Source organism: Cherax quadricarinatus, chromosome 35 (assembly GCF_038502225.1).
Source record: "Cherax quadricarinatus isolate ZL_2023a chromosome 35, ASM3850222v1, whole genome shotgun sequence".
Lineage (NCBI taxonomy): Eukaryota > Metazoa > Arthropoda > Malacostraca > Decapoda > Parastacidae > Cherax > Cherax quadricarinatus.
This window is the reverse complement of record NC_091326.1, coordinates 4,912,539-4,935,293: the sequence shown is the minus strand read 5'-3', so window position 1 is coordinate 4,935,293 and position 22,755 is coordinate 4,912,539. Positions and strand designations below refer to the sequence as shown.

At 49.7% G+C, this 22,755-nt stretch overlaps 1 protein-coding gene across 1 annotated transcript in view; it reads left to right on the top strand.

Annotated features, from left to right (window-relative positions):
• Positions 1-22,242, top strand: part of LOC128695209 (sex-determining region Y protein) — a 189,718-nt gene extending 167,476 nt beyond the window's left edge. The window contains exon 3 of the transcript XR_011392804.1: positions 21,623-22,242. The gene's annotated coding sequence lies outside the window, so the exon portion shown is untranslated. The remainder of the gene's footprint in view (positions 1-21,622) is intronic.
• The last annotated feature ends 513 nt before the right edge of the window (positions 22,243-22,755 follow it).

Below are 22,755 nucleotides of genomic sequence, written 5' to 3'. Positions count from 1 at the left end.
GAAAGTGAAAAATTGCGTTGTTATTCTCTTCTGTAGTGAACCGTCTGGCATATCCAGCTAAGTTCGAAGTCCCTGAAAGTCTTAAAATATAGATTCGACTGGGCATCATACCAAGGATGTGTCCCATATAGCTTAGCCAGGTGATGGTTGATGGGATGGATGAGAGAGAGAGAGAGAGAGAGGCCAGAAGCGGTCTATCTTTAGGGACCACATGCAGAAATCTGCATGTGCTACGACCAGTGGGAAGCCCCATTGCCATGCCAAACATCTGTCTTATAGCAGATGGAATTTATACCTTGTCTGAAGTCTATAAAACCACTGTGCATAATCTATATACCTATACCAGTTGCTATTAAACTTTTACCTACATTTACGACCCTCCACCCCCCCTAAACTGGTTAGTTACTCCCAGCACTGTTTAAGAACTAGATTTTCTAGACTTCACCCCAAACTGTACTAACAATCTAGTTTTCTCTCGTTTAACAAGTTAAGTTAGAAGCTTTAATCTCCTAACAGATCTTGTTAAAGAAGTGCTTAATACGTTGTTTACTCTGGGGGTTTAAAGTCCATACGAGTCTTAGCAAGACTGCAGGGATATAACAACAACTACAACTACTACTACAATAACTGCTACTACAACTACTACTTAGTCTACAACTACTAGTACAAACAACTAATACTACAAACAGCTACAATTACAATTCCCTTCAAGGTGAGAGGTTCTTGATCTAGGGGAATTGGATCTTTGCTACAGTACCCTGAATTGAGCCTAAATACCTTCCGTCCCCCCCCCACAGGAGCTGTATAACCCTACGGGTTTAGCGCTTCCCATTGATTATAATACAACAACCACTACAAACACAACAACTCTATTTTAAAAAAACTAATCACCAAAAAGGTAAGAATATATTTTGGTTTAAGGTGTTTGTACAAACACGTAAATCACTGCAGTAAACACACCTGACCTGACATAACCAAATTTGTAATCCAGTTTTTGTCACTGTTTTTGTGACGTTTAAATTATTTCAGTAGTTATAGCTTAAAGTTTTTGTAGTGTGTGTACTCACCTATTTGTACTCACCTATTTGTGGTTGCAGGGGTCGAGTCACAGCTCCTGGCCCCGCCTCTTCGCTGATTGCTACTAGGTCCTCTCTCTCCCTGCCCCATGAGCTCTATCATACCTCGCCTTAAAACTATGTATGGTTCCTGCCTCCACTACATCCTTTTCTAGGCTATTCCATGGCCTGACTACTCTATGACTGAAGAAATACTTCCTAACATCCCTTTGATTCATCTGAGTCTTCAACTTCCAATTGTGACCTCGTGTGTCTGTGTCCCATCTCTGGAACATCCCGTCTTTGTCCACCTTGTCTATTCCGCGCAGTATTTTATATGTCGTTATCATGTCTCCCCTGACCCTCCTGTCCTCCAGTGTCGTCAGGCCGATTTCCCTCAACCTTTCTTCGTAGGACAATCCCCGTAGCTCTGGGACTAGTCTTGTTGCAAATCTTTGCACTTTCTCTAATTTCTTGACGTGCTTGACTAGGTGTGGATTCCAAACTGGTGCTGCATACTCCAGTATGGGCCTGACGTAGATGGTATACAGAGTCTTGAACGAATCCTTACTGAGGTATCGGAACGCTATCCGTAGGTTTGCCAGGCGCCCGTATGCTGCAGCAGTTATCTGATTGATGTGTGCCTCAGGAGATATGCTCGGTGTTATACTCACCCCCAGATCTTTTTCCTTGAGTGAGGTTTGCAGTCTTTGGCCATCTAAACTATATTGTGTCTGCGGTCTTCTTTGCCCTTCCCCAATCTTCATGACTTTGCATTTGGCAGGGTTAAATTCAAGGAGCCAGTTGCTGGACCAGGCTTGTAGCCTGTCCAGGTCTCTTTGTAGTCCTGCCTGACCCTCGTCCGATTTGATTCTCATTAACTTCGCATCATCTGCAAACAAGGACACTTCTGAGTCTATCCCTTCCGTTATGTCGTTCACATATACCAAGAACAGCACAGGTCCTAGGACTGACCCCTGTGGAACCCCGCTTGTCACAGGCGCCCACTCTGACACCTCGTCGCGTACCATGACTCGTTGTTGCCTCCCTGTCAGGTATTCTCTGATCCATTGCAGTGCCTTTCCTGTTATGTGTGCCTGATCCTCTAGCTTTTGCAGTAACCTCTTGTGAGGAACTGTGTCGAAGGCCTTCTTGCAGTCCAAAAATATGCAGTCGATCCACCCCTCTCTCTCTTGTCTTACTTCTGTCACCTTGTCATAAAACTCTAGTAGGTTTGTGACACAGGATTTTCCTTCCCTGAAACCGTGCTGGTTGTCAATTATACCCTTGTTTCTTTCCAGGTGCCCCACCACTCTCCTCCTGATGATCTTCTCCATGACCTTGCATACTATACATGTTAGTGATACAGGTCTGTAGTTTAGTGCCTCATGTCTGTCTCCCTTTTTAAAAATTGGGACTACATTTGCCATTTTCCATACCTCAGGGAGTTGCCCAGTTTCAAATGATGTGTTGAAGATCTTTGTTAATGGCTCACACAATATCTCTGCTCCCTCTTTAAGGACCCATGGAGAGATGTTGTCTGGTCCCACTGCCTTTGAGGTGTCAAGTTCGCATAGCAGCTTCTTCACCTCCTCCTTGGTTATATGTACCTCATCCAACACTTACTGGTGTGCTCCCCAGTTCTGATTTCTTGGAGTCCTACTGGTTTCCACTGTAAATACTTCTTTAAATCTTGTGTTGAGCTCCTGTGTGTGTGTGCGCGCGTGCGTGTGCTTACCTCGTTGTACTCGCCTAATTATGGTTGCAGGGGTCGATTTACAGCTCCTGGCCCCGCCTCTTCACTGGCCTCTACTGGGTCACTCTTCCTGCTCCTTGAGCTTTATCATACCTCTTCTTAAGGCTATGTATGGATCCTGCCTCCAGATTCTGGGATATACCATAACACACTTCCAACTAGGAATCACAGTACATCACAAAAATACGAGAAATGTGAAAAAAAAAAATAAAAATAGGTGGAGAAACCAATTAAGAAAGAAACCAGACCCGTGGATCGGTTGGTAGCGCATTAAGCTCACACACTGACGTCCATGGTTCGATACCCGGCACAGGTGGAGGCGTGTTTCCTTAAGACACCTGCTGTCCATGTTCACCTAACAGTAAGTAGGTACCTGGGTGTTAGCAGACTTGTGTGGGTCGCATCCTGGGGGACAAACTGAACCTAATTTGCCCGAAAAGTTCTATATAACGAGCAACATTCAATATAACATGTCATAGGTGTGAGCTATGGTCTGTATAAGTTGTATCATGTACTGTACGAATAAATATTATTATTGTTTATTCTTTAGGGGAAACTCTCTTATTTTATTCAATTCCGTTGTTTCCGTAATGAAGATTTCGATGCTTGTTTTATTATTAAGGAAATTAGTTCTTATTGTGTTCAGCAGATTCTAATGCCTTTAAAGCGTTGTAGAGACGATGTAAGGGGATCCAGCGGTGAGCTTAGAGCCAGGAGAGGATCACACCCCACATCTGAAGAGGATTTTGTATTAGGGTTATGGGAAGGCTTGGACTGGAGAGTCAGGGAGGTGTGGTAGCTGTGGTATGGTAGCTGTGGTGTGGTAGTGTGGTAGCTGTGGTCTGGTGGTAGTGTGGTGGCTGTGGTCTGGTGGTAGTGTGGTGGCTGTGGTCTGGTGGTAGTGTGGTGGCTGTGGTCTGGTGGTAGTGTGGTGGCTGTAGTGTGGTAGCTGTGGTCTGGTGGTAGTGTGGTGGCTGTGGTGTGGTAGCCGTGGTCTGGTGGTAGTGTACTCACCTCACTTATTTGTGGTTGCAGGGGTCGAGTCACAGCTCCTGGCCCCGCCTCTTCGCTGATTGCTACTAGGTCCTCTCTCTCCCTGCCCCATGAGCTCTATCATACCTCGCCTTAAAACTATGTATGGTTCCCGCCTCCACTACGTCACTTTCTAGGCTATTCCACGGCCTGACTACTCTATGACTGAAGAAATACTTCCTAACATCCCTTTGATTCATCTGAGTCTTCAACTTCCAATTGTGACCTCTTGTGTCTGTGTCCCCTCTCTGGAACATCCCGTCTTTGTCCACCTTGTCTATTCCGCGCAGTATTTTATATGTCCTTATCATGTCTCCCCTGACCCTCCTGTCCTCCAGTGTCGTAAGGCCGATTTCCCTCAACCTTTCTTCGTAGGACAATCCCCGTAGCTCTGGGACTAGTCTTGTTGCAAACCTTTGCACTTTCTCTAATTTCTTGACGTGCTCGACTAGGTGTGGATTCCAAACTGGTGCTGCATACTCCAGTATGGGCCTGACGTAAATGGTGTACAGAGTCTTAAACGAATCCTTATTGAGGTATCGGAACGCTATCCGTAGGTTTGCCAGGCGCCCGTATGCTGCAGCAATTATCTGATTGATGTGCGCCTCAGGAGATATGCTCGGTGTTATACTCACCCCCAGATCTTTTTCCTTGAATGAGGTTTGCAGTCTTTGGCCATCTAAACTATATTGTGTCTGCGGTCTTCTTTGCCCTTCCCCAATTTTCATGACTTTGCATTTGGCAGGGTTAAATTCAAGGAGCCAGTTGCTGGACCAGGCTTGTAGCCTGTCCAGGTCTCTTTGTAGTCCTGCCTGATCCTCATCCGATTTGATTCTTCTCATTAACTTCGCATCATCTGCAAACAAGGACACTTCTGAGTCTATCCCTTCAGTTATGTCGTTCACATATACCAAGAACAGCACAAGTCCTAGGACTGACCCCTGTGGAACCCCGCTTGTCACAGGCGCCCACTCTGAAACCTCGTCGCGTACCATGACTCGTTGTTGCCTCCCTGTCAGGTATTCTCTGATCCATTGCAGTGCCTTTCCTGTTATGTGTGCCTGATCCTCTAGCTTTTGCAGTAACCTCTTGTGAGGAACTGTGTCGAAGGCCTTCTTGCAGTCCAAAAATATGCACTCGATCCACCCCTCTCTCTCTTGTCTTACTTCTGTCACCTTGTCATAAAACTCTAGTAGGTTTGTGACACAGGATTTTCCTTCCCTGAAACCGTGCTGGTTGTCAATTATACCCTTGTTTCTTTCCAGGTGCCCCACCACTCTAATCCTGATGATCTTCTCCATGACCTTGCATACTATACACGTTAGTGATACAGGTCTGTAGTTTAGTGCCTCATGTCTGTCTCCCTTTTTAAAAATTGGGACTACATTTGCCATTTTCCATACCTCAGGGAGTTGCCCAGTTTCAAATATCTCTCCTCCCTCTTTAAGGACCCATGGAGAGATGTTGTCTGGTCCCACCGCCTTTGAGGTGTCAAGTTCGCATAGCAGCTTCTTCACCTCCTTGGTTATATGTACCTCATCCAGCACTTGCTGGTGTGCCCCCCTGTTCTGATTTCCTGGAGTCCTACTGGTTTCCACTGTAAATACCTCTTTAAATCTTGTGTTGAGCTCCTGACTTACCTCTTGGTCGTTTCTTGTGAATTCCCCATCACCCTTCCTCAGTCTGATTACCTGGTCCTTGACTGTTGTTTTCCTCCTGATGTGGCTGTACAACAGCTTCGGGTCAGTCTTTACTTTTGATGCTATGTCATTTTCATATTGTCTCTGAGCCTCCCTTCTTATCTGTGCATATTCGTTTCTGGCTCTTCGGCTGATTTCTTTATTTTCCTGAGTTCTCTGTCTTCTGTACCTTTTCCATTCTCTAGTACACTTAGTTTTTGCCTCCCTACACCTTTGGGTGAACCAAGGACTCGTTCTGTTCTTCCCATTATTACTGTTTCCCTTGGGAACAAACCTCTCCTCTGCCTCCTTGCATTTTGTTGCTACATAGTCCATCATGGTAGCTGTGGTGTGGTAGTTGTGGTAGTGTGGTGTGGTAGCTGTGATCTGGTGGTAGTATGGTGGCTGTGGTGTGGTAGCTGTGGTCTGGTGGTAGTGTGGTGGCTGTGGTGTGGTAGCTGTGGTCTGGTGGTAGTGTGGTAGCTGTGGTCTGGTGGTAGTGTGGTGGCTGTGGTGTGGTAGCTGTGGTCTGGTGGTAGTGTGGTGGCTGTGGTGTGGTAGCTGTGGTCTGGTGGTAGTGTGGTAGCTGTGGTCTGTTGGTAGTGTGGTAGCTGTGGTCTGGTGGTAGTGTGGTGTGGTAGCTGTGGTCTGGTGGTAGTGTGGTAGCTGTGGTCTGGTGGTAGTGTGGTGCCTGTGGTCTGGTGGTAGTGTTGTGGCTGTGGTCTGGTGGTTGTGGTAGTGTGGTAGCTGTGGTGTGGTGGTAGTGTGGAAGCTGTGGTCTGGTGGTAGTGTGGTAGCTGTGTGGTAGCTGTGGTGTGGTAGTTGTGGTGGTGTGGTAGCTGTGGTCTGGTGGTGTGGTAGCTGTGGTGGTGTGGTCTGGTGGGGTGGTAACTGGTGTGGCAGCGTGGTAGCTGTGGTGTGGTGGTAGTGTGGTAGCTGTGGTCTGGTGGTAGTGTGGTAGCTGTGGTGGTGTGGTCTGGTGGGGTGGTAACTGGTGTGGCAGCATGGTAGCTGTGGTCTGGTGGTAGTGTGGTAGCTGTGTGGTAGCTGTGGTGTGGTAGTTGTGGTCTGGTGGTGGTGTGGTAGCTGTGGTGGTGTGGTAGCTGTGGTCTGGTGGTGTGGTAGCTGTGGTCTGGTGGTAGTGTGTTAGCTGTGGTGTTGCGGTAGTGTGGTAGCTGTGGTGTGGTAGTGTGGTAGCTGTGGTGGTGGTAGAGTGGTAACTGTGTGGTAGATGTGGTGGTGGTAGTGTGGTAGCTGTGGTGGTGGTAGCTGTGGTAGTGTGGTTCGTGTGGTAGTGTGGTATCTGTGGTGTGGTAGTGGGGTAGCAGTGGTGTGGTAGTGTGGTATCTGTGGTGAGGTAGTGTGGTAGCTGTGGTGATGGTAGTGTGGTAGCTGTGGTGGTAGTGTGGTAGCTGTGGTGATGGTAGTGTGGTAGCTGTGATGTGGTAGTGTGGTAGCTGTGGTGTGGTAGCTGTGGTGTGGTAGCTGTGGTGTGGTAGCTGTGGTGTGGTAGCTGTGGTGTGGTAGCTGTGGCGTCTGTAGTGGTACTGGAACATTTGTTTTAAAACTTCTAACCTTGGCGTTTTAAACCTTGGTGTTTTAAACCTAAACTTGGCGTTTTAAACCTAAACTTTGTACTTTAAACCTTCTGAACTTGGCGTTTTAAACCAAAACCTGGTGTTTTAAACCTAAACTTGGTATTTTAAACCTTCTGAACTTGGCGTTTTAAACCAAAACCTGGTGTTTTAAACCTAAACTTGGCGTTTTTCACGTCTCGTTATTTTATGCGTTTTTAACGTTGCGTTTACACGCTGGTTATCTTGTTAACATCAAAGTGAGCAAATGTTAACTTCTGAGCCCAGGTTATCATAGCTAATAAAAGAGGAAGTTATAGATTGGTTAATTCAACTCATTAGCTCAGGCGAGAACCTTAGTTGTGGGTGTGGGTGGGTGGGCTGTAGGGTGGAAGAGTGGGTGTGGGTGGGTGGGTGGGCTGTAGGGTGGAAGAGTGGGTGAGGGTGGGTGGGCTGTAGGGTTGAAGAGTGGGTGGGCTGTAGGGTGGAAGAGTGGGTGAGGGCGTGGGTGGGTGGGTGGGCAGAAGGGTGGAAGAGTGGGTGAGGGCGTGGGTGGGTGGGTGGGCAGAAGGGTGGAAGAGTGGGTGAGGGTGTGGGTGGGTGGCTGTAGGGTTGAAGAGTGGGTGAGGGCGTGGGTGGGTGGGTGGGCAGTAGAGTGGAAGAGTGGGTGAGGGTGTGGGTGGGTGGGTGGTCAGAAGGGTGGAAGAGTGGGTGAGGGTGGGTGGGCTGTAGGGTTGAAGAGTGGGTGGGCTGTAGGGTGGAAGAGTGGGTGTGGGTGGGTAGGCTGTAGGGTGGAAGAGTGGGTGGGCTGTAGGGTGGAAGAGTGGGTGAGGGCGTGGGTGGGTGGGCAGAAGGGTGGAAGAGTGGGTGAGGGTGTGGGTGGGTGGCTGTAGGGTTGAAGAGTGGGTGAGGGCGTGGGGGGGTGGGTGGGCAGTAGAGTGGAAGAGTGGGTGAGGGTGTGGGTGGGTGGGCTGTAGGGTTGAAGAGTGGGTGAGGGTGTGGGTGGGTGGGCAGTAGGGTGGGTGGGCTGTAGGGTGGAAGTGTGGGTGAGGGTGTGGGTGGGTGGGCAGTAGGGTGTGGGTGGGTGGCTGTAGGGTTGAAGAGTGGGTGAGGGCGTGGGTGGGTGGGTGGGCAGTAGAGTGGAAGAGTGGGTGAGGGTGTGGGTGAGTGGGTGAGGGTGTGGGTGGGTGGGTGGGCAGAAGGGTGGAAGAGTGGGTGAGGGTGGGTGGGCTGTAGGGTTGAAGAGTGGGTGGGCTGTAGGGTGGAAGAGTGGGTGTGGGTGGGTGGGCTGTAGGGTTGAAGAGTGGGTGGGCTGTAGGGTGGAAGAGTGGGTGAGGGCGTGGGTGGGTGGGCAGAAGGGTGGAAGAGTGGGTGAGGGTGTGGGTGGGTGGCTGTAGGGTTGAAGAGTGGGTGAGGGCGTGGGTGGGTGGGTGGGCAGTAGAGTGGAAGAGTGGGTGAGGGTGTGGGTGGGTGGGCTGTAGGGTTGAAGAGTGGGTGAGGGTGTGGGTGGGTGGGCTGTAGGGTGGAAGTGTGGGTGAGGGTGTGGGTGGGTGGGCAGTAGGGTGGAAGAGTGGGTGAGGGTATTGGTGGGTGGGCTGCAGGGTGGAAGAGTGGGTGTCGGAGTTGGTGGGTGGGCAGTAGGGTGGAAGAGTGGGTGAGGGTGTGGGTGGGTGGGCAGTAGGGTGGAAGAGTGGGTGAGCAGTAGGGTGGAAGAGTGGGTGAGGGTGTGGGTGGGTGGGCAGTAGGGTGGAAGAGTGGGTGAGGGTGTGGGTGGGTGGGCAGTAGGGTGGAAGAGTGGGTGAGGGTGTTGGTGGGTGGGCAGTAGGGTGGAAGAGTGGGTGAGGGTGTTGGTGAGTGGGCAGTAGGGTGGAAGAGTAAGTGAGGGTGTGGGTGGGTGAGCAGTAGGGTGGAAGAGTGGGTGAGCAGTAGGGTGGAAGAGTGGGTGAGGGTGTTGGTGGGTGGGCAGTAGGGTGGAAGAGTGGGTGAGGGTGTGGGTGGGTGGGCAGTAGGGTGGGTGAGGGTGTTGGTGGGTGGGCAGTAGGATTGAAGAGTGGGTGAGGGTGTTGGTGGGTGGGCAGTAGGGTGGAAGAGTGGGTGAGGGTGTTGGTGAGTGGGCAGTAGGGTGGAAGAGTGGGTGAGGGTGTAAGTGGGTGGGCAGTAGGGTGGAAGATTGGGTGAGGGGGTGGGTGGGTGGGCAGTAGGGTGGAAGAGTGGGTGAGGGTGTGGGTGGGTGGGCAGTAGGGTGGAAGAGTGAGGGTGTGGGTGGGTGGGCAGTAGGGTGGAAGAGTGGGTGAGGGTGTTGGTGGGTGGGCAGTAGGGTGGAAGAGTAAGTGAGGGTGTGGGTGGGTGGGCAGTAGGGTGGAAGAGTGGGTGAGGGTGTGGGTGGGTGGGCAGTAGGGTGGAAGAGTGAGGGTGTGGGTGGGTGGGCAGTAGGGTGGGTGAGGGTGTTGGTGGGTGGGCAGTAGGGTGGAAGAGTGGGTGAGGGTGTTGGTGGGTGGGCAGTAGGGTGGAAGAGTGGGTGAGGGTGTTGGTGAGTGGGCAGTAGGGTGGAAGAGTGGGTGAGGGTGTAGGTGGGTGGGCAGTAGGGTGGAAGATTGGGTGAGGGTGTGGGTGGGTGGGCAGTAGGGTGGAAGATTGGGTGAGGGTGTGGGTGGGTGGGCAGTAGGGTGAAAGAGAGGGTGAGGGTGTGGGTGGGTGGGTGGGCAGTAGAGTGGAAGAGGGTGTGTGTGGGTAGGTGGGCAGTAGGGTGGAAAAGAGGGTGAGGGTGTGGGTGGGCAGTAGGGTGGAAGAGTGGGTGAGGGTGTAGGTGGGTGGGGTGTAGGGTGGAAGAGAGGGTGAGGGTGGGTGGCCAATAGGGTGGAAGAGAGGGTGTGGGTTGGCGGGCTGTAGGGTGGAAGAGAGGGTGTGGGTGGGCGGGCTGTAGGGTGGAAGAGAGGGTGAGAGTGTGGGTGGGTGGGAAGTAGGGTGGAAGAGGGTGAGGGTGTGGGTGGGTGGGCAGTAGGGTGGAGGAGGGTGAGAGTGTGGGTAGATGGGCAGTAGGGTGGAAGAGGGTGAGAGTGTGAGCGGGCGGGCAATAAGGTGGAAGAGTGGGTGTGGGAAGCCATGGCAAGCCCCATTACACCCATTACCAGCAACAACAGCCTGTTGAACCACCACAATCTGCCAGGTGGAAAATGCGATAATTCAGAACGCTGGCCTTAATTTATGACTGAATTAAAGGGAATTAGAAGATTAGGGATTTAGGATTAGAGGATTAGGATTAAATTAAGGATTGGATTATTTGGATTGGAGATTTATCATGAAGAACTTGGGATTGGAGATTTAGGATGGGTGGAGTGTCACCCGTCACTGTCACCCGTCACTGTCACCCGTCACTGCCACCCGTCACTGTCACCCGTCACTATCACCCGTCACCGCTAGTGTCATTACACATGCACGGCTCTGATGCCGTGGATCATTTTTAATGGTAAAAGTTGAGAGTTGTTTAATCTGAGGAGGAGGAGGAGGAAGAGGCTTGATAGACGGTGCTACACTTTATATACATTACCTAGTGTATATTGTCAACTTGACGAGTGTATATACACTGGGAGGCGTACCCCTGTGTATATACACTGGGAGGTGTACCCCTGTGTATATACACTAGGAGGTGTACCCCTGTGTATATACACTGGGAGGTGTACCCCTGTGTATATACACTGGGAGGTGCACCCCTGTGTATATACACTGGGAGGTGTACCCCTGTGTATATACACAGAGAACTTACTTTAACCCCCAATCTTAGCTGTTAAAGTATTCTTGACAAGTGGTGTACCAGGTGACCTGTAGCCTTACAGACCCTCGTGTAGTCGATAGACTTTAAACCCAGCAGACTAACCCACTAGTTTCTCGTGGGTACATTACCCTGGACCTGCCCAAGAGCCTCGCTGGGTACGGTGAGCTAGGCAGGCAAATCTTCGATGCCCGGGCATCATACACTTACCTACCTGACCTTCGACCTTAGATCGTAAGAATCATCTCTCTGGGTGTGTGATTGGCAGTTAATTACGCTTTTCTGGACCAAGTGAGGGTCCTGGATGATATTGGGTAGGGGGCTCTTGATCCCAGAAATTGCTGCTACCCCTGATTAACCCCCAGTCCCCAGGGAGCTGGGTGTGATTTACCAGACCGGATTTACAAATGGGATGATTCGGACTGTGATACTGTAGCATGCCTCTCTTTCTCTCTCTCAGGCTGGCTGAGCCAGGTGGCTAAACTGACTTGTTTTAGGTGGCTTTTTGACTGGTGGCTTGCATCAACGTTGGGCATCAAGCCAGCGGTGGTTCATGGCAACGAAGCAACAGTCGAACGGATTGCGAAAGTCTTTAATAATGGAGTTGAGGGAAGTCTTGTAGCCTTAATGGTACACAACACAGTGATGCAAGTGTTGCACTTGCATAAGCAACACTTGGGTGTCTTTAATGATGAATAAGACGCGTGTGTAACACGTTCTGATATACAGTGTCTATTGTAATAATGTTGGTAGAATTACCGACAATATGAAAAGTAAAAGGACACAGGTGCAACTAATGTGACATTTTTATTGTGGCAACGTTTCGCTCTCCAGGAACTTTATAAAGCAGTTACGGCTTGATAAATCATGATAAAGCTCCTGGGGAGCGAAACAATTTCACATTAGTTGCACTTGTGTCCTTTTTACTTTACATATTGTCTATTAATGCATCTATTCTCCAGTTTCTCCTCATTCCTATTTACAGTTATGTTTCTGGTAAAGAAGATCGAAAAAAGATAGATATCTTATAGCCCACATAAAAGATATCTGCTGTAGACTACGTCTTTGCCAGCTACGTTTTCTATAGCCTGATGCGAGGATAATATAGGACTATCTGCAGTAGTAGCAGCAGTAACAGCAGCAGCAATAACAGCAGCAGCAATAACAGCAGCAGCAGTAACAGCAGCAGCTAGCGATGTAAACAGAAGAGGCTTGCTAGTTACGACCATCACTGGTTTACAAAGACCCAATAACGTCTAACCAACCTTCAGCAGACTTAACCCGGAGATCAAGCCAGGATTGAACCCACTCAGGTTAGTGGGCTTGAAACCTACCCCAGGGCACGCCAGTTTTGAAACTAGCAAGCCAGGGTACTAGCCATTGTATCTTGTGGGTGAAATGATAGTGATTTCAGGAGGGCTGTCGCGTCCACCTGAACTCTGTGTAATGATTGTCGTTCGTGGGTCTTCCGTTGCTGCTGTCTGGGGCTTGTCACGGGCATCCGTAGTGCCATGATGATGATGATGCGGCGTAACTGCTGTGTCTAGTTAAGGGTTTAAGTCAGACCGACTTGTTTTTCTTTTGTGTGTGTGTGTGTGTGTGTGTGTGTGTGTGTGTGTGTGTGTGTGTGTGTGTGTGTGTGTTGGTCTAACCTCAACAATAGAAATGAGAACCAGATGCTGCTGTTCTTGTAGCTGCTGTTGTAGCTCTTGCTCAGCTCTTGTAGCTGTTACTCAGCTACTCTGAAGTCTTAACTAGATTAAATACGGTTGTAGTGAGCATTCTTCGCCTGATGGCGGAACATTAGTCTTGAAGGGGCGTGTAGAGTGCGCTGATGATTTACCGCTGCGCAGAACCAGAGTGCAGGAGCAACAGTAACAGCAGCAGCTAGCGATGTAAACAGTAGCGTAACATCTCACAGCTTCACGAGAGCACCAACAACTGGATATCACGGGTAACCAGCACCAGCACCACCAGCACCAGCACCACCAGCACCACCACCACCACTCTCATAAATACATCAGCAAGTGCCGCAGATATAAATCTCATAGGCTGGCCGAGGACTCTCCATACATCACCTTCGTGTAATCCACCACAACGTTTGAATTATGCAAAAATGCTTAATCTTCTCTCGGCCGCGAGTTGACGCCTTCATTCCTGGAATGACTCTCTGGATTATTTATTGAAAAAGTAATGTATGGAGGGGGAATGAGGACACGTTCATCTCGTCATTCACTCGTAAGGCACGGACGTTCTGGGGAGTAAATTGTGTCTACTACCCTCTCCCCCGCACCTATCTCCCCAGATGTACATTCCGAGAGATAGAGGAAGGGAAAGAGGAACAGACACACACACGGACGACTTTAATAATCTCCCCACAAGGGTGATTATCCGTCCAGTTGATGTGATCTTTTCAACTTTGTGAGAAAGATGAGATGAAAGAGAGGAGGGAGAAAGAAAGAGAGAGATGCATGAGTACATACATTAAAATATGAGAATAATCTCTGTCTTGAATTTATTACTATTATTATTATTATTACTAATTCTTATTGTAACTTAGTAATGAATCCCACAAAGGTTACCACATTTTTCAAGTCAGTCTCTCTCTCTCTCTCTCTCTGCACTTCGCTACTGCTTTATCTATTCTCCTTATTGACACCCAGACCTGAAGACCAGAGGAACTAAGGACCTTCAGTTCGGGGACTCAGTAGCTGGACCCTCCTATGGGCAGTAATTGGAAAGTTTCGATCACCAGGTGACCGTGGGCGTCTTAACGTTCCACCCATTGCAGCGTTGACACTAGCTAGCAACATCAACAACGCCATTACCTCATTGATTGCCAATACTTCAAGTTGTTGATGTGAGGGATGGTGGTAGCTGTGGGTTGATAGCCGGATGGCAGGCCGTCTATCCAGTAGATTACTCTAGCAGTGATCTCAGGGCTGAGATCACTGCTAGGCAGTGATCTCGGTCTGGGTATTGCGACGTAGCTGTCAGCCATGTTCATGGTCGCATGATCCACACAGCAATGCATGAGTGATGAATGAGTGATGAACAACGACCCTTCATACATGTCATGAGTGATGAGTGCCAGTGATACATAACACACTCCATGGTACATAACACATCTCAGGGAATGTGTTGGCCACAGTGACGCACTCTTAGCAAGGCCTCAGTGACGCACTCTTAGCGAGACCTCAGTGACGCACTCTCAGCAAGGCCACAGTGACGCACTCTTAGCAAGGCCTCAGTGACGCACTCTTAGCAAGACCTCAGTGACGCACTCTCAGCAAGGCCACAGTGACGCACTCTTAGCAAGGCCTCAGTGACGCACTCTTAACGAGACCACTGTGACGCACTCTCAGCAAGGCCACAGTGACGCACTCACCAAGGCCACAGTGACGCACTCTCACCAAGGCCACAGTGACGCACTCTCAGCAAGGCCACTGTGACGCACTCTCACCAAGGCCACAGTGACGCACTCTCAGCAAGGCCACAGTGACGCACTCTGACGTTTTTTTGCGTAACTGAATAATAACTTTTATTCATGGGGGAAGCGTTAAAACCGTAGGGGGTAGTACAACGCCTGGGGGGTGGGACAGGAGGTAATTATTTAACTCAGACTGTATGATGATGGACCAGGGTGTGATGATTATAGTTGTGATTATGATGATTATGATGATTGTGATGTTTATAATGATCCAGTCTCTGAAGAGTGAGAGACATGTGCAATATTTGGCAATATATAGTGTTGCAACGTTTTGCCCATCGCTGATGTTAGGTCCAGCCTGCTAGCAACCTTACCCACTGTCTCCCACTGGGAGTGCCTTGCACTGGGAGTGCCTCGCACTGGGAGTGCCTTGCACTGGGAGTGCCTTGCACTGGGAGTGCCTTGCACTGGGAGTGCCTCGCACTGGGAGTGCCTCGCACTGGGAGTGCCTTGCACTGGGAGTGCCTCGCACTGGGAGTGCCTTGCACTGGGAGTGCCTCGCGGTTAAACTTACCTGAAGACAATGACCTGGGTGCCTATGATGTCCTGCGTCTTCGCCCAGACACATGACCCCTGCCCAATAAGAGCACCTACTACTGGAAATAGAGGGGCGATGGACACTGGGAAACGTCTCCTCGCAGAGCGGTAGATGGGTACAACATTACAAGGATTTATACAATGCGTCGTCACCGGAAGACGAAAGAGGAGAACCACAAGCACTGGGTCAGTCCCACTAAACGCGCGCGCACACACCAGGAAGAGGCAGGGCCAGGAGCTATGACTCGATCCCTGCAGTCACAAATGGGCGAGTACACACAGGGAGCAAAGGAAGGGGAGGGTGGTAGTTTACAGACAAGCAATACGCACCTGTAAACCACAAAGGAGCATAAATCTTGGCTTATAAAACACTTTTCTCAGAGTCTGGTCCAGAGACCGACACATACAGACCAGAGATTAACACCCCCTCCCCCCACTGCATCCCCTCCCCCCCCCAGTTCGTCAGACCGGCCATAAAAAACTTAAATTGTCTCGTCAGATATTCCCAAGTTAACTCTACTCTGCCCCGGATTACCAGTAATATGTAACAATTACTCGGCTCTACACTGACGCGCATTTGCTGCCGCCATTAATCAAACTTTTTTGAGAAAGTTGTTTCTTGATTAATGATTGATCAATATTACTCAGCGAGGTAGGAAGGTGGTGACAGGTGGGGGGGGGGAGGGGAAATACAAATAATCCCTCTGACCATTCTTAACTATGAGTGGGTGGTGCTGGGTGGTGCTGGGTGGTGCAGGGTGGTGTAGGGTGGTGCAGGGAGGTGCAGGGTGTAGGGTGGTGCAGGGTGGTGCAGGGTGGTGTAGGGTGGTGTAGGGTGGTGAAGGGCGGTGCAGGGTGATGCAGGGTGGTGCAGGGCGGTGCAGGGTGGTGCAGGTCGGTGCAGGATGGTGCAGGATGGTGCAGGGTGATGCAGGGTGGTGCAGGGTGGTGCAGAGTGATGCAGGGTGTAGGGTGGTGCAGGGTCGTGCAGAGTGGTGCAGAGTGGTGTAGGGTGGTGCAGGGTTTTGTAGGGTGGTGCAGGGTGTAGGGTGGTGAAGGGAGGTGTAGGGTGATGCAGGGTGTTGCAGGGCGGTGCAGGGTGGTGCAGGATGGTGCAGGGCGGTGCAGGGCGGTGCAGGGTGCTGTAGGGTGGTGCAGGGTGTTGCAGGGCGGTGCAGAGTGATGGAGGGTGGTGCAGGGTGATGCAGGGTGGTGCAGAGTGGTGTAGGGAGGTGCAGGGTGGTGTAGGGAGGTGCAGGGTGGTGCAGGGTGGTGCAGGGCGGTGTAGGGTGATGCAGGGTGATGAAGGGTGGTGCAGGGTGGTGCGGGGTGGTGCAGGGTGGTGTAGGGTGGTGCAGGGTGGTGCAGGGTGGTGTAGGGTGGTGCAGGGTGGTGTAGGGTGGTGCAGGGTGATGCAGGGTGGTGTAGGGTGATGCAGGGTGGTACAGGGTGATGTAAGGTGATGTAGGGTGGTGTAGGGTGATGCAGGGTGATGCAGGATGGTGCAGGGTGATGTAGGTTGGTGTAGGGTGGTGCAGGGTGGTGTGGGGTGGTGCAGGGTGGTGTAGGGTGATGCAGGGTGGTGTAGGGTGATGCAGGGTGGTGCAGGGTGGTGTGGGGTGGTGAAGGGTGATGCATGGTGGTGCAGGGTGATGCAGGGTGGTGTTGGGTGGTGCAGGGTGGTGTAGAATGATGCAAGGTGGTGCAGGGTGGTGTAGGGTGATGCAGGGTGGTGCAGGGCGGTGTAGGGTGATGCAGAGTGGTGCAGAGTGGTGCTGGGCGGTGTAGAGTGATGCAGGGTGATGCAGGGTGGTGCAGGGTGGTGTAGGGTGATGCAGGGTGGTACAGGGTGATGTAGGGTGGTGTTGGGTGATGCAGGGTGATGCAGGGTGATGCAGGGTGGTGCAGGGTGATGCAGGGTGATGCAGGGTGGTGCAGGGTGATGCAGGGTGATGTAGGGTGGTGTTGGGTGATGCAGGGTGGTGCAGGGTGATGCAGGGTGGTGCAGGGTGATGTACGTTGGTGTAGGGTGGTGCAGGGTGGTGTAGGGTGATGCAGGGTGGTGTAGGGTGGTGCAGGGTGATGCAGGGTGATGCAGGGTGGTGTAGGGTGATGCAGGGTGGTGCAGTGTGATGCAGGGTGGTGCAGGGTGGTGAAGGGTGATGCATGGTGATGCAGGGTGGTGCAGGGTGGTGAAGGGTGATGCATGGTGATGCAGGGTGGTTCAGGGTGATGCAGGGTGGTGCAGGGTGGTGTGGGGTGGTGAAGGGTGATGCATGATGATGCAGGGTGGTGCAGGGTGATGCAGGGTGGTGTTGGGTGGTGCAGGGTGGTGTAGAATGATGCAAGGTGGTGCAGGGTGGTGTAGGGTGATGCAGGGTGGTGCAGGGTGGTGTAGAGTGGTGCAGGGTGGTTCAGGGTGATGTAGGGTGATGCAGGGTGATGCAGGGTGGTGCAGGGTGATGTAGGGTAGTGCAGGGTGGTGTAGGGTGATGCAGGGTTTTACAGGGTGATGTAGGGTGGTGTTGGGTGATGCAGGGTGATGCAGGGTGATGCAGGGTGGTGCAGGGTGATGTAGGGTGATGCAGGGTGATGCAGGGTGATGCAGGGTGATGTAGGGTGGTGTTGGGTGATGCAGGGTGATGCAGGGTGGTGCAGGGTGGTGCAGGGTGATGTAGGTTGGTGTAGGGTGGTGCAGGGTGGTGTAGGGTGATGCAGGGTGGTGTAGGGTGATGCAGGGTGGTACAGGGTGATGTAGGGTGGTGTTGGGTGATGCAGGGTGATGTAGGTTGGTGCAGGGTGGTGCAGTGTGATGCAGGGTGATGCAGGGTGGTGCAGGGTTGTGAGGGAAAAGTTCAATAGATAGGAGTAGCGATATAGTAACAATAGTTTGATTCCCGGCTACTAGTTAACGTAGGGTCAGTCTAGCTCCCGCTATTCCTTCCCCTCCCTCTTCCCCCCCCCCCCCGAAAGGTGACGTGTGGGGCTCCGGTCCAAACAGTAATCACTAGACTCACAGCACTACTGTAAGTACATGCCTGCCTTGTATTCTAGTGGATTTATTGGTTGAAAGCTTCACTTTTGACCAATAATAAACTTAGTCCTTTCAGTCTTGCTCTAAGTTGACTGTTGCAATAATCACCACATCTTTTAGGTATTGTACTTATCATGGAGAGTGATTTCTTAAGCAGTGGGTAACCTGTCTATCTTTCCAGCTTGGATGACAGAGAGGGTCACCTGCCAATCAATGAATAGAATTGAAGGAGACGGATTAACGTTTGGAGATGTCCCAAATTTTGATCCACTTATCTATTTGTGTATGCAAGTAGCAGGATATAACCCCTCATCATTGCAGTGGAGAAAACCTGCTTTCCTGTCATCTGGAAGGATTATGGACGGCTAGAAAATCTGTGAAGAACGAGCCGGCGGGTTGTCACCAACACCTGCGACCCCCCCCCATCATCAGCACGGCTACGATGTCAACAACACACAGTGTTACCAACACCAGACACCCACGTTTTATATACATTTATATTAGCGTTGAATTCAGTTATCATTTATATTTTTCATTTTTCATTTTCTTTAATGTAGGATTAATACTTCATATTTAAGTGTTTTATATTTTCTAAATAATAAAGTGTTTATGTTTGTCAGTTTTTGTTCTTTTTCTATACCTTAATTTTCCTGAGGAGGAGCCAGCCTTGGTAATACTGAAGTTGTTACAGGGCTGAGTAAGTCTTCACTAGGGTGATGCAGGGTGATGTAGGGTGGATCACCTTTATCACTGTGAGTGAGATGGCTGTGTGTGTTAACTTCACCACTACCTCATCCAGGTTATTCCACATTTCAACCAACCTGAGGCTGAAGAAATACTTCCTAACATCCCTATGGTACCTTAGTGTCCTCAGCTTCCACTTGCGTCCACTTAGTTTATCCTTACCATCCCTATCGCTTCCCCTTAAAATTTATAGGTCGTGATCATGTCTCCTCTGCCAAGGTGGTCAGGTTCAGTACCTTGAGCCTCTCCTCACAATGGGTTGTGTGTTCTGGTACTAATTAGGTTGCAAACCTTTGTACCTTTCTAAGCTTGGCCAGGTGTGGCTCCATGCTGGGGCTGCGTACTCAGTGACTGACCTGACGTATGTCGTGTATAAGTTACTGAAGGATTCTTTGTTAACCTTCCTGAATGCTGTCTCAGGCTCGCTAATGCTACTTTTGCTACTTACATTATACAGGTTGTGTATTTTGGTGATATGCTCGGTATTATACTCGCCTCCAGGTCTTCTATACTCTCTTATATTTACAATTCTTTTATCAAAAAGGAAGGCCTTGCGTTTTTTTTTAGATTGATGTGACGGCCCCTGCCAGACTAGTGGTTAACCTGCCGGCCGGCACTACCACTGGGTACGTCATCAGACCCAATGTGGGGACTGCTGAGCCGGCCTTAGAAGCAGTACTTACCAGACCACCTTACGGTGTACATCTACTGGCAGTAGACAGTATTCACCAGACCACCTTATGGTGTACATCTACTGGCCTTAGAGAGTATTTACAAGCCTACCTCAAGTACAATTGTAGGTGATGTCTACGGACTCACCACCGACTCTAGTCAACTGCGGGCCAAGTCATGCTGACGCTGTTGTAGTGTGGCACTGAAGGAAGATAGGGTCGGAGTGTGACACTGACGAATAGTGTCATGTGACAGATTGCTGGCCTCTGAGAAGAAAGACGCTATGCGGGTGATAGTCGAGTGTGTGACGCAGAGACAAGGGTGTCAAGTGTGACAGTAGACACGTGTGTATGACGTAGAGCTGACGCTGTTGTAGTGTGACACTGAAGGAAGATAGGATCGTAGTGTGACACTGACAATAGTGTCATGGAGAGGAGCAGCGTCACAACACTGACAAGGGTGTCGTGTGACACAGAAAGAGCGTCATAACAGATAAGGGTGTCGTGAGACAGGAGTGTAGTATAACTCCACGTAATTAGTGACACAGTAGTGTCAAGAGTTGTACCCCTGTGTGTGGTAGGGTCAAATTAATTATAATTTATTATTTTAGGATTTATATGTATATTGTACAAAGTAATTATAATTTATTATTGTAACATGTACCAGAGATAACAGGTTTTTATCAGATATTAATATATTAAAGATTATTATATAATACCTCTAGACCAAAGATTGTTTTTATATGCTAGTAAAAATGTTGTGTATTACGTATCCCGAACTCTCATATTACTACACTAGTGTAAGCCCAACTGGTGGTTTTGTAATAATTGAACTCGAGCAACCACTTGTGTGAGCACATCTGTGGTGTGTTGAGATTTTCCTGTTTTTTTTTTATTCACTATCTTTCCCCTGTTCTCGTTTTCGTTAGCTTTACATCCAAGCATAAGACTGAATCTATGTTAGGTTGTTAACGTATATTAGTAACAATAGTGGTCCTAATACTGATCCTTGTGGAACCCCAGCCGTTATTCTTTACCATTCTGATATATCTTACTGTTACTCTCTGCCTTCTGTCACTGGAACACACTGCCTTTAAACTTTGCTCCCTTCTGTCTCTAGACGAATCTCTGGTGTGGTACTGTGTCAAACGCTTTCCTGCAGTCCAAGAAGATGCAGTCTACCCTCTCTTGTCTCATCCCCCTCCTCTTTCTCTCACACACAGTGATAGATGATCCTGTTGAGAATAAAAGAACACTCACAATAGTAATAACTCCTGTCAGTTTCATTTTGATGTTGCTCTTGTGTACGTGAGAGTTACATGTACGTGTGTGTGTGTGTGTGTTACCAATTATTCGCGCACGTAGCTATGTATGGTGTCGGTGACGGCGATTAGTGAGGCTTCCAGACACCATCGGCGTCTAAGGTCTTGTCCGGTGAGGAGTTGTGCCTCATACAGTGGAGGGCAAGGGCGTACCTTAAGCCGTCTCTCTTGCTGACGTTTCGATGCTCGTTCAGGCAGATCGAAATATCTCTGCCTGTTTCGCCTACATGAATCTTGGGACAGGATCCACAGGGGATGTCTGGAAGCCTCGCTAATCGCAGTCACTGACACCGTAGAGCGTAACACTGGAAACTATATATAATACCCACTGTGAAAAAAATGGTGAAAATCCAAGCGTGGCCTAGTGGCTAAATCTCTCGCTTCACTCGGCTAGGGTCTGGGTTCGATTCCCAGCGAGTGTAGAAACATTGGCCGTGTTTCTTTACACCGGTTGTCTATGTTCCCTATCAGTAAAATAGGTACCTGGGTGTTAGTCGACTGGTGTGGGTCGCATCCTAGGACAAAGCTGACCTAATTTGACAGAAATGCTCAGCATAACAAGTGGCTTTCTATACGTCACTGATGTCAGCTATGGTCTGTATACCTTGTACTTGTAGTAAATAGATATAAATGAATCCAGTTTGTATAATCCAAAAGCAATACTCAAAACTGTCTTGCATGATTATATTTCTGTCGATCATGGAGCTGCTTGATATCATGCAGGTCCATGTACAAACACCTATTTGCGGCTTCAGGGGTCGAGCCATAGCTCCTGGCCCCGCCTCTTCGCTGGTCGCTGCTAGGCCCAAACACTCCCTACTCCATAAGCTTTATTGTACCTCTACTTAATGCTATGTATGGCTCCTGCCTCCACTACATCACTCTCCAAACTGTTCCACATTCTCACAACTCTGTTGTTATTTTTTAGCTGCATAACCTAGACCACTTACTCCTTCCAGGTGTGGAGAGATGCAGTAGTGCCTAGTTTCCGGAACCTACCTAGAAGTGCCACCACTGGCCCCAGCCGCCAACACTGCCTCTACTTTCAAGGATTCGGCGACATCTAGTCTTCTAACCTCTGACCTAAACTCTGTAGACTTCCCCGCTGCTCCCTTCTGAGGTGCCATGGCCGGTAAAAATCACCGACAACCTCGCACTCCGTGGAAATATGAAGGCGATATTTCGGGTCCGCTGCAAACCGGCCTATCGTCAACTCATGGAAAGTGACATCCAGGCTGTGGAAAGAGGCAAACGTTAACATAAATTCCAGCCACGACACCGTGACTGTTGTGATCTGAAGAGAAACACACACTGTGTTCCTCTCCTGACAACGTTTTGGTCATTATCGAGCTGCGTCAGTCACAAGCTGATCCAAACGTCGTCAGGACAAACTTTCTCTACCTTCACAACCTGCAGCTCCTGGTCTCCATTCTGAGAATGTCCAGACATCAGGTAGACGCAACACCAGCTAGACGCAACATCAGGTAGACGCAACACCAGCTAGACGCAACACCAGGTAGTGTAAGCATCAGAACATTCCCAACATAAACTGATGATATTCCATCTTTCATTACTTCCAAACTGTACATTTGAAAGCAAACCCCCCTCCCCCCAAAAAAGAAAAAAACTGAACCATTGAGTAACCAGGCAGTACAGTTCTGTACCACGGCACCGTGGAATACCGGCCCTCCAGGTAGGTAGACCACGGCACCGTGGTCTACCAGCCCTCCAAGTAGGTAGACCACGGTGCCGTGGTCTACCAGCCCTCCAAGTAGGTAGACCACGGTGCCGTGGCCTACCAGCCCTCCAGGTAGGTAGACCACGGCGCCGTGGTCTACCAGCCCTCCAAGTAGGTAGACCACGGTGCCGTGGTCGTATTTGCTTGGACCTCAGCCTCTTTTCTGCAACAATGGAAGCTCCTGTGTTGATTGCAACAGGTAAAGCCTAGAGCTATCATTCAACTCCCCCAGTGATTGTTTTGCATAATATATATATATATATATATATATATATATATATATATATATATATATATATATATATATATATATATATACTGACTTTGCTAACACTCACGTAATCAAATTTCCCA